Below are 10,346 nucleotides of genomic sequence, written 5' to 3' on the forward strand. Positions count from 1 at the left end.
GCCCCGGTCCTGGACCCTGTCCCTGAGGTCTCCTCCTTGATTGTCCCCTTCCAACCCTGGTTCAACCAGGCTCCCAAAGGTGTGTCTCTGGCCCCGTCCCTCACCTGGTTCCCCTGATTGGCCCTCGGCCCCTGCTCCACGCTCCTGGCCGCCCGGCTCCTCCTCACCAGACCGTCTAGGCCCTGACCTTCCTGGGCGCACCCTGCACTCAGCACCGTGGGGGCCTTGCTTGGGCCCTGCCTGCACCTCCAGCACCGGGCGGCTCCACGGGCCACAGCTCGTCTAACCGGGCTTTCCCCAGACCCTGCTCAGCTCCGTGGGCCTGCAGCCTCATCTGAGACCTCGAGGAAGAGCCTGGTCAGCCCCCCGGGCCCTGCCCGTCTGAGACCTCGAGGAACAGCCTCATGTACTCCAGCCTTGTCCTCTGTCCTGGCAGCTGCCCCTTGCCTTGGCCGACCCCCATCCATCCTGAGTCCCCAGAGATGGCTGCAACACGATGGGAACCCCGGGCCTATGAATGGAGGCCGCCTGCTCTCATCGGGAAGGCCTCCCACTTCAGGCCAGAGCATCCTTCATTTTCCTCTGCACGTGGCCTTGCTGTCCCCGACCCTCCACCAAAAGGGCGCCCTTTAGCTCAGACCCTCTGCCTCCGACCTCAGCACTAGCTGGCCAGCTGCTTGTTCCCAGAGCCCGGTTCACCTGTGCAATCTCCACCTTGTCCCCTGAGACACCCCAGAGAGTCCCCTGCCCTCCCTGCAGCTTTCACCCTCACAAGCCATACCTGCTCCCCCAAAACTTTGGGGTTGCCCCTTGTCCTTTCAGCCCCCTGCTCACCCTCAGAGCTCTATGTGCTCCCCTAAAGCTCTTGAGGTACCCCTTGCCCTCCCAGCCCCCTGCTCACCCTAACAAGCTGTACCTGCTCCCCCAAACACCAGGGGCACACCAAGTCTTCCAAAGCCTGCTCACCCATAAGCTGTACCTGCTCCCCCAACTCACCAGGGCTCCCCCTGTCCTCCCAGCCCCTGCTCACCCTCACAGGCTGTACCTGCTTCCCCAAACACCACGGACACCCCCTGTCCTCCCAGCCCCTGCTTACCCTCACAGGCTGTACCTGCTCCCCCAAACACCAGGGGCTCCCACTGTCCTCCCAGCCCCTGCTCACCCTCATAACCTGTACCTGCTCCCCTAAAGCTCTTGAGGTACCCGCTGCCCTCCCAGCCCCCTGCTAACCCTCTCAAGCTGTACCTGCTCCCCCAAACACCAGGGACACCCCTTGTCCTCCCAGCCCCTGCTCACCCGAACAGGCTGTACCTGCTCCCCCAACTCACCAGGGCTCCCCCTATCCTCCCAGCCCCTGCTCACCCTCACAGGCTGTACCTGCTCTCCCAAACACCAGGGGCTCCCACTGTCCTCCCAGCCCCTGCTCACCCTCATAACCTGTACCTGCTCCCCTAAAGCTCTTGAGGTACCCCCTGCCCTCCCAGCCCCCTGCTAACCCTCTCAAGCTGTACCTGCTCCCCCAAACACCAGGGACACCCCTTGTCCTCCCAGCCCATGCTCACCCGAACAGGCTGTACCTGCTCCCCCAAACACCAGGGGCTCCCACTGTCCTCCCAGCCCCTGCTCACCCTCATACCCTGTACCTGCTCCCCTAAAGCTCTTGAGGTACCCCCTGCCCTCCCAGCCCCCTGCTAACCCTCTCAAGCTGTACCTGCTCCCCCAAACACCAGGGACACCCCTTGTCCTCCCAGCCCCTGCTCACCCGAACAGGCTGTACCTGCTCTCCCAAACACCAGGGGCTCCCCCTGTCTTCCCACACCCAGCTCACCCTCACAAGCTGTACCTGCTCCCCCAAAGCAACAGGGGCTCCCCCTGTCCTCCCAGGCCCTGCTCACCCATAAGCTGTGTCTTCTACCCCAAACACCAGGGACACTCCCTGTCCTCCCAGCCCCTGCTCACCCTCATGACCTGCACCTGTTCCCCCAAAGCACCAAGGGCTCCCCCTGTCCTCCCAGCCCCCTGCTCACCAACAAGCTGTACCTGCTTCCCCATATCTCCAGGGGCCCCCCTGCCCTCCCAGCCCCTGCTCACCTGCAGCCTCGCTGCACCCTGTCCCTTGGGCTGCCACCTCAGGCTCCCCTGCCTCTCTGGCCCCTCCAGGAACCCTCACCCCTGCCCAGCTCCACTCCTCACCCCTTTATTTCCTAGGCTCAGCTCTCGTCCCTGGACTTGCCAGGTGTCCACGTGGCCTACGGGCTGCTCTCCCCTGGAGGAGCTCTGTCCACCCGGGCCCCTCCTGGCGGAGGTCCTGGCCCTTTCTCTCCACTCTTCTCTGTCCCTCCACCTATGCCCTCCTGTGGCTCCTTGCTGCCTCCACTTTTCGGGTCACGTGCCCTCTCTCCAGCTCCCGGTGCTGGTCCTCAGGCCCTGGGCTCTGGTCAGTCCCCTGCGTTCTGGGGAGCTGCGGGCTCAGCCCTGTGCTGCCTGCTGTGGACATGGAGCCTGTCCGGCCCTGCAGCCCTGCCCCTCGGCTCTGCCTCTGCACTCGGCTCCAGCCCAGTCGGGACCCACAGTCCCTGCACGTGGCCCTGCCCTGAGACCTGTGCCAGCTCCACCGGCCTGTCCAGGAGCCGTCACTGCCCTGGGGTCCTCTCCCTTCCCTGCTCCTCACATCAGACCCTCCTTCTGTCCTGGCTGGTCCTCATGCCTGCCCAGCCCGGGCCTCCAGAGCCCCTGGTCATGCACAGCCCTCCCCTCCCATCTCCAGCCTGTCCTGCTCCTCGACGGCCCACAGCCCCCCGAGCTCCCCAGCCCTGGGCAGCAGCACTCTCGGTGCTGTGCGCCCTTCCTGGGTTCCGTCCCCACTCTCGTCCGGCACCATGACCGGGGGCAGCTGCCTCCCCCGGCCCGCTTGGCTGCTCCAGCCTCTCTGGGGATCCTGAGGCCAGTCTCCCTCCAGGGCTCTCATTCCTGTCCCTGTGTGCTCATCCTCGGGGTCCCCACTCACCCATAGTGGGGGCTGTGGAGGGGGCTCCCCTGCAGCTTGGGTCTCTGGGCCCCTTCCCTGCTCTGGCCCCAGACACATGTGGCTCCTGGGATCTGTGCGCTGTGTCTGCAGCCCTGCTCCCTAGCACTTGGTCACCAGTCCCCTGATGTGTGAACTCCCTGCCCACAAGTCTCCAAACACTAAGAAGTGGATTGAAACCTGGTGGCACAACTTGCTTCCTGAAGTTCCCTTTTCTTCTGGGTGGTTTCTGCCTCAGAAGGCCTGGGGGAGTCCAGATGCAGCTGAGTTGCGTCTTGTGGGTGAGTGGGGTGGTTTGAGCAGTGCCCTGGGACCCAAGGGAGGAGTGGGAACCCCAGCCGTCACGGCTTTCCACCTTCCGCTGGGATTATGCCTGGTTGAACCACAGCCCAGGGTCTGGGCCCTTGCTTCTGCCCTCTGGGCCTCCCAGCCCTGGTGGGTTCCTCTGCAGCCCTGGAGAGCGTGTCATTCCCAGTGTGCGGCCCAGCCTCGGGCCGTGTCTGGTCCTCCAGCCTGGATGGGCTTCCCTCTAGACCACTGTTTCGTCTGGGTCCTGACTCTTCCCACCTCCTCCCCCTGCCTTCTTCTATGGCCCTGATATCTGACAGAGGCCGGAACAGCATCTACGGTCAGAGGGCAGCTGTTCTCCTGGCCATAGCTGTTGCCGTTGGCAGTTATGGTGGTCACTGGGGCCCAAAGTGACGGTCCAGCTGAGAGACATGGTGCAGCCCCCCCACAGCTGGTTGGGGCACAGTGACCTCCCCGTGTGTGGATGACAGGGGCCCCCTGCTTCTAGTGTCTTGAAATGCTGTAGGGCACCCTAGACCCCATGTGCACTCTGGCTGTCCCATAGATAGAGCAGTAGGCCTGGGATTGGGAGACACTATAGCCCCACCCCAGAAGTGATGTGGGTGGAGGTCTTTTCCTTAGAGAGACAACAGGGAGCAGTCCTGAAGCAGGAGTTTAGTTCCCTGCCCTTGTATTGGACCTGCATGCTGCTGCTAAGTCGCTTCAGTCGTGTCTGACTCTGTGCGACCCCAGAGACAGTAGCCCACCAGGCTCCCCCATCCCTGGGATTCTCCAGGCAAGAACACTGGAGTTGGTCGCCATTTCCTTCTCCAATGCATGAAAATGAAAAGTGAAAGTGAAGTCACTCAGTCGTGTCCGACTCTTAGCGACCCCATGGACTGCAGCCTTCCAGGCTCCTCCGTCCATGGGACTTTCCAGGCAAGAGTACTGGAGTGGCGTGCCACTGCCTTCTCCGATTGGACCTGCATAGCCTGGATGAAATCCCGGAGTCCTAGCAGCTAGAGCACCAGAGGCTGGAGACTAGAAGGAAGGATCGCCTGGCTCTTGCCTCATTTGAAAACACGAATGTTCCAAGGAGGCAAACACTGTAAATACAGGTGTGAAGTTTATGATTAAAGACACAGCACAACATGTGGAAAGCACACAGAGAAGAGGTTCATTTATTCAAGACAGAGCAAGGCAGAGATACCAGCCTGGAAAGAAAGGGTGTGGGCATCCTCCCTAACGGGGAGGAGTGCAGTGAAGAGGTTGCTAACTCATGTGCATGTTGACTCCTGTGTATGTAGACTCATGTGTATGTAAACTCACATGTATGTTGACTCGTGTACGTATACACACATGTGTGTTGAATCACGTGTATGTTGACTCATGTCTGTGTTGACTCGTGTGTGTTGACTCATGTCTATAGTGCAGTTCTTCTGGGTTTTGTTCTCTTCTGGCCGATTATCTCACCTCTTTCCCCACATTTGACCTGTCCTTGGGCCCTGCCCTTATGCGTGTGGATCTTTTTACCAAGAAAGATTTCAGTGCATGGGTAACAGGAGGTTTGGTAACATTTATTATGGGGTGGCGCCCTCCTTTTATGACCCTCAAGGAGTCTTACTGCACAAATACAGTTGGGGAGGCTTCTCTGTCTGATAGATGGGGTCCTCTTATCTCTATCCCAGCTGAGCTCAGCTCCTGCCACTAGCTTTGTCTTTGGAGTGTCAGGGAATCACTTTGTGCTTGGCAAACTCCACCTGCTCAGCCTTGGGGCTCTTCTTTCTACTACCTCAAATCCCTCTGAGAGATGAGAACCCCAAGAAATGTTTATTTGGAAGATGAAGGGTGAAGTTCTGTCTCCTGTAGCTTCTTCACGTTGGCATGGGTTCATAGACACCTGAACTCGTTTCAGAGGGTATTTAAGGTCAGCAGCTGTAGTGGTTCATGAATTAATCCTGTAGAGATAGTTGGCAAGTGCCAGTTTCCAGTTGGCAGGGTCCCTTCATGGTCATGAATTTGACCAAGGTTTGGGGGGCATTTCATGGCCATTTCATCCCACTGTGCTAGGAATGCTCATTCCTGGTTCTGGAAAATATTTCACTGATAGGCCACTCAATGTATTGTTACTGGACTGGACCTTATTAACAGTAACTATATGTGAACCGTGAACTTCTAGATGTTCAAGCTGGTTTTCGAAAAGGCAGAGAAACCAGAGATCAAATTGCCAACATCTGCTGGATCATTGAAAAAGCAAGAGAGTTCCAGAAAAAACATCTATTTTGGCTTTATTGACTATGCCAAAGCCTTTGACTGTGTGGATCACAATAGACTGTGGAAAATTCTGAAAGAGATGGAAATACCAGACCACATTACCTGCCTCTTGAGAAACCTATATTCAGGGCAGGAAGCAACAGTTAGAACTGGACATGGAAAAACAGACTGGTTCCAAGTAGGAAAAGGAGTACATCAAGGCTGTATATTGTCACCCTGCTTACTTAACTTCTATGCAGAGTACATCATGAGAAATGCTGGGCTGGAAGAAGCACAAGCTGGAATCAAGATTGCTGGGAGAAATATCAATAACCTCAGATATGCAGATGACACCACCCTTATGGCAGAAAGTGAAGAGGAACTAAAAAGCCTCTTGATGAAAGTGAAAGAGGAGAGTGAAAAAGTTGGCTTAAAGCTCAATATTCAGAAAACGAAGATCATGGCATCTGGTTCCATCACTTTATGGCAAATAGATGGGGAAACAATGGAAACAGTGTCAGACTTTATTTTTTGGGCTCCAAAATCACTGCAGATGGTGATTGCAGTCATGAAATTAAAAGAAGTTTACTCCTTGGAAGGAAAGTTATGACCAACCTAGACAGCATATTAAAAAGCAGAGACATTACTTTGCCAACAAAGGTCGTCTAGTCAAGGCTATGGTTTTTCCAGTGGTCATGTATGGATGTGAGAGTTGGACTGTGAAGAAGGCTGAGCGCCGAAGAATTGATGCTTTTGAACTGTGGTGTTGGAGAAGACTCTTGAGAGTCCCTTGGACTGCAAGGAGATCCAACCAGTCCATTCTGAAGGAGATCAGCCCTGGGATTTCTTTGGAGGGAATGATGTTGAAGCTGAAACTCCAGTACTTTGGCCACCTCATGCGAAGAGTTGACTCATTGGAAAAGACCCTGATGCTGGGAGGGATTGGGGGCAGGAGGAGAAGGAGAAGGGGACGACAGAGGATGAGATAGGTGGATGGCATCACCGACTCGATGCACGTGAGTTTGAGTGAACTCTGGGAGTTGGTGATGGACAGGGAGGCCTGGCGTGCTGCGATTCATGGGGTCGAAAAGAGTTAGACATGACTGAGCAACTGAACTGAACTGAATTGGAAGTCTCTGGACCACCTGTCTTACTAGCCTCCTATGGCCTGGGTCTCAAGATGACAGTCTAGAAGGATGTGCGCTCCTCCTTTCCTGTGAGAACTTCAAAATTACAACTGGTTGCTGAACAACTGTTGACAGGCGAATGTTGGAGCCCACCAAAAAAAGATACTCTGCATCCAAGGGCAAAGGAAAACCCCCAAAAGTCAGTAGGAGGGCAAAGTTGTGTTTAAAATCAAATCCCATACCTGCCAGAGATGCTCAGAGGGCTCATACAAAACCTTGTGTGCACCAGGTCCCAGAGACCCCATGAGAGACTGAGACAGACCTGCCATTGAATGTTTGCCTGTCTCCTGCAGAGGCACGGATCAGCAGCGGCTGCGACGGGGACAGCACTGTGCAGCAGATCTGGGAGGCTCTGCATGTGGCATAAATCCTCTTGGAGGAGGTCACCATTAGCCCCGCCATAAAACCACTGAGCAGCCGACCCACAAACTGGAGAAGAATTATATCAAAGAAGTTCTTGCACTGTTTCAAAAGTTCTAGGGCCCACAACAGATTCCCCAACCTTGGGATCCAGCAAAGGGACTGAGAACCCCCAGGGAATTGGATTATGGAAGCCAGTGGGATTTGACTACAGAACTCCCTCAGGACTGGGGAAACAGACTCTTGTAGGGCACAGACCAAACCTTGTGCGCACCAGGACCCAGGAGAAAGGAGTGGTGACCCCTCAGGAGGCTGAGCCAGACTTGCCTCTGAGTGTCCAGGAGTGTCCAGGAGACTCTGGCAGAGGCATGGGTCAACAGTGGCCTGCTACAGGGTCAAGAGCACTGAATACCAAGGTCCTGGGAGCCGCGGGGGGTGCTGGCAAAAGTCCTTTTGAAGGAGGTTGCCATTACAACCAGTACCCCTACCATAGTTTGGCCTCACACCAAAATACAGGGAGAGAACACAGCCCCAGCCATCAACAGAAAATTGGATTAAAGGTTTGCTGAGCATGGTCCTGGCCATGAGAACAAGACCCAGATTCCCCCACAGCCAGTCCCTCCCATCAAGAAGCTTCCACAAGCCTCTTAGCCTTATACATCAGACGGCAGACAGAATAAAAACCACAATCACAGAAAATGAGCCAAACTGATCACATGGATCACTGCCTTGTCTAACTCAATGAAACTATGAGCCATGCCATGTAAGGCCACCCAAGATGGATGGGTCATGGTGGAGAGTTCTGACAGAACATGGTCCACTGGAGAGGGGAATGGCAAACCACTTCAGCATTATTTCCTTGAGAATCCCATGAACGATATGAAAAGGCAAAAAGATTTGACACTGAAGGATGAACTCCCCAGGTTGGAAGGTGCCCAATATGCTACAGGAGAAGAGCAGAGAAATAGCTCCGGAAAGAATGAAGAGGCTGAGCCAAAGCAAAAACAACACCCAGCTGTGGATGTGACTGGTGATGGGCGTAAAGTCTGCTGCTGTAAAGAACAATACTGCATAGAATCTGAAATATTGGGTCCATAAATCAAGGTAAATTAGAAGTGGTCAAACAGGAGATGGAAATAATGAGAACAATATTTTAGAAACTAGTGAACTAAAACGGACCAGAATGGGTGAATCTAATTCATTACGTTACAACCACTACTGTGTGGAAGAATCCCTCAGAAGAAATGGAGCAGGCCTCATGGTCAACAAAAGACTCTGAGATGCAGTACTTGGGTGCAAGCTCAAAAATGACAGAATGATCTCTGTTCATTCCCAAGGCAAACCATTCAATATCACCGAATCCAAGTCTATGCCTCACCACTAATGCTGAAGAAGCTGATGTTGTAGGTACTATGAAGACCTATAGGATCCTCTAGAACTAACACCAAAAAAATATGTCCTTTTCATCATAGCAGACTGGAATGCAAAATAGGAAGTCAAGAGATACCTGGAGTAACAGGAAAGGTTGGCCTTGAAGTACAAAATGAAGCAGGGCAAAGGCTAACCGAGTTTTCCCAAGAGAACGCACTGGTCATAGCAAGCACCCTCTTCTAAAAACAAAAGTTACAAGTATACACATGGACATCATCAGATGGTCAATACTGAAATTCGATTAATTATATTCTTTAGAGCCGAAGATGGAGAAGCTGTATACAGTCAGCTGAAACAAAACCAGGAACCGACTGTGGCTCCAATCAGGAACTCTTTATTGCAAAATTCAGACTTAAATTGACGAAAGTAGGGAAAACCACTAGACTGTTCATGTATGATCTAAAGGAAATTCTTTACGATGATTATACAGTGGAAGTGACAAATAGATTCAGGGGATTAGATCTGATAGACAGAGTGCCTGAAGAACTATGGACAGAGGTTCATGACATTGTATAGGAGGCAGGGATCAAGACCATCCCCAAGGAAAAGAAAAGCAAAAAGGCAAAATGGTTGTCTGAGGAGGCCTTACAAATAGATGAGAAAAGAAGAGAAGGAAAAGGCAAAGGAGAAAAGGAAAGATACACCCAGCTGAATGACAAGTTCCAAAGAAGAGCAAGGAGAGATCAGAAAGCCTGCCTCGGTGATCAGTGCAAAGAAATAGAAGAAAACAACAGAATGGGAAAGACTAGAGATCTTCTCAAGAAAATCAGAGATACCAAGGGAACATTTCATGCAAAGATGGGCTCGATAAAGGACAGAAATGGTATAGACCTAACAGAGGCACAAGATATTAAGGAGAGGTGGCAAGAATACACAGAAGAACTCTACAAAAAAGATCTTCATGACTCAGATAACCATGATGTTGTGATCACTCACCTAGAGCCAGACATCCTGGAATGGTAGTCAAGTGGGCCTTAGAAAGCATCACTACGAACAAAGCTAGTGGAGGTGATGGAATTCCAGTTTTGCTATTTCAAGTCCTAAAAGATGATGCTATGAAAGTGCTGCACTCAATATGCCAGCAAATTTGGAAAACTCAGCAGTGGCCACAGCACTGGAAAAGGTCAGTTTTCATTCCAATCCCAAAGAAAGGCAATGCCAAAGAATGCTCAAACTACCGCACAATTGCGCTCATCTCACACGCTAGTAAAATAATGCTCAAAATTCTCCAAGCCAGGCTTCAACAATACATGAACTGAGAACTTCCAGATGTCCAAGCTGGATTTAGAAAAGGCAGAGAAACCAGAGATCAAATTGCCAACATCTGCTGGATCATTGAAAAAGCAAGAGAGTTCCAGAAAACCATCTACTTCTGCTTTATCGACTATGCCAAAGCCTTTGACTGTGTGGATCACAACAAACTGGAAAATTCTGAAAAATATGGAAATACCAGACCACCCTACCTGCCTCTTAGGAAACCCACATCCTGGCCAAGAAGCAACAGTTAGGACCAAACATGGAACAACAAACTGCTTCAAAATGGGGAAAAGAGTACATCAAAGGTGTATATTGTCACCCTGTTTATTTAATGTCTATGCAGAGTACATCAGGCAAACTGGCAGGCTGAATGAAGCTCAAGCTGGAATCCAGATCACCAGGAGATATACCAGTAACCTCAAATATGTAGACAGCACCACTCTAATGGCAGAATGTGAAGAGGAACTAAAGAGCCTCTTGATGAGGGTCATAGAGCACTGAAAAACCTGGCTTAAAAGTCAACATTTAAAAAAATAAGATCATGG

The sequence above is a fragment of the Bos indicus x Bos taurus genome, chromosome 21 (assembly GCF_003369695.1).
Source record: "Bos indicus x Bos taurus breed Angus x Brahman F1 hybrid chromosome 21, Bos_hybrid_MaternalHap_v2.0, whole genome shotgun sequence".
NCBI lineage: Eukaryota > Metazoa > Chordata > Mammalia > Artiodactyla > Bovidae > Bos > Bos indicus x Bos taurus.